We start from the raw sequence: 2,040 nt of genomic DNA on the forward strand, positions 1-2,040 counted from the left end.
AAGAAAGAGAGGTGGAGAAGATCGTGGCCCAGAGGATCCTAGTGTTGGGGAATAAGAATTATCTAGTTCCAATTAATCTAGTGAAGCACTACTTTTTATCTTTTGTAATAGGACGATAGGAGTAGAACTTAGGAGTTTGTACCTTGGAGATGCATGCACTTTTTAATCACCTTTTTATTTTTGTTTACTGACCTTGACTTGGTATATACTTTACTTGACTGTAACTTGTGTTATAATTTGATGAACTCTAGTTTGTGTTTGACTTGTACGGTGATAATGTTATTTGTGCAAGTGATTTTATTTTTCTTTAGAGTTGTTACTGGTATATGTGTTTTAGTGTGTGTTTTAATATCCACGTGTTGAGTCGCATGGTTAATCTTCTTAAATGTATTTTAGGAATTTGAAATATGTATTGATAATTGTGGCAAAAATATTATGTGACAACCCCACCTTCCCCTAAGGCGTACCAAAGGGGTTAGCGGACTGCCTGCCCAACTCTCGCCAGGACTACTAAAACGGTAAAACATTAACTCAAGTCGTTCGGGAATCTACTAGCGCGCTTAACCAAACCATCAATCGAGAAACAGAAAAACAAAAGTCAAAACGTAAAGCGAATAGTGACTGCCACATCACAATCCGCCAAGACCCAATCAAATGCAAATAACTTCTTACAATCCCTGAAAGGAATATATATACAAGCCAAGTATAATACATGATACACACACACTGTTACAAACCACATTTGTATGATTACAAGCCAAAAGGAAGCATTTAAATCCAAGTACAATTAAGGTTCCAACTATTGAGGAGCTATACAACATCTCTTGACTAGCTCTACTCAACTCATTCTTCAAAATCAAAAGTCCAAAAGATAATTCCCTGTAAGGAAAACAAAAATTAACGGAGTGAGCTTTCGCCCAATGAGGTACCATCACGTAAATATGCTAGGATCTCATAAACACAAGAATATTCAGTCCAAATACACATGTCAAGTAAGTAAAAGCAATAACACCCAAGTGTAGGGAATAAAAGGATATGGATGGCTCTCAAGAGCCCTTTTCCTCTTTTGCCATACTTGATCTCATCTCATTGACTCTCCGTCAATGTATACCAGGTAATCATGACCGTAGACTCCTCTTTACTCCAATTATCCGTCCACCTCACTTTCCCCTTACCGGGCCCGAACACCAAACAGTACAGAGTTGGTATTACTCGAGTATACCGGAATCAAGGGTCTCATACCCAAAGATTCCCAAATACAGTCCCCATGGCTTGTCAAATGTCCCCGACCAAGTCCTTACTGGCTCGAGTCCATTGACTTCCAATGAGGTAGAGCTCAGAGTGAACAGTAAAGATTGGTATCCAATCGACACCAAATCAAGTACAGTCAAGAGTATTCAAGTGATACAAGTACAGTCAAGTAAGCCTAATATAATAACCAGTCAAGAAGGCCAGAGAGTACGAGAGTGGTAAAGTACACCCTCGCCTCACCTAGCTCAAACAATCATCTCAACTAGTCCAAATCACAGAATTCAAGTACAAGAAAGCCACGGAATAACAAACATGTGAGTAGTACACTCACCAAGTTCAACAAAGAAATTTCACAAGTTTTCGCCCGACATGAGTCTCGGATCACCGGCACGCCCTATAACAATCAAGAAAGTACAATGAAAACTCAAACACAAGTCAAATACCTTTTTCTAGGAACTATTAAGGCAAGACCCAAATATAGCTTGGAAATGATAAATACATAACATTTAGGGTTAAAAGTAGAAATAAACCCTAAGATTATTCATTTCTATCAAATCTCAACCCAACTCATAAGAATCCAATACCCTAGACACTTGGACAGCATTTCTCCTAAAATTTCAGCTTTTCCAACCTACAAGACAACCATTAAAAGCTATCCAACACAACCACAAACACCCAAACAATTCATAAGCCATTCAATATACTTCATTGGGGTCATAATACCCCTCAATTATAGCCAATGAGAAGCTCAACTATCAACCATAGAAAACCCCCAATTAGTAACCCTAA

Source organism: Coffea eugenioides, unplaced genomic scaffold (assembly GCF_003713205.1).
Source record: "Coffea eugenioides isolate CCC68of unplaced genomic scaffold, Ceug_1.0 ScVebR1_145;HRSCAF=597, whole genome shotgun sequence".
NCBI lineage: Eukaryota > Viridiplantae > Streptophyta > Magnoliopsida > Gentianales > Rubiaceae > Coffea > Coffea eugenioides.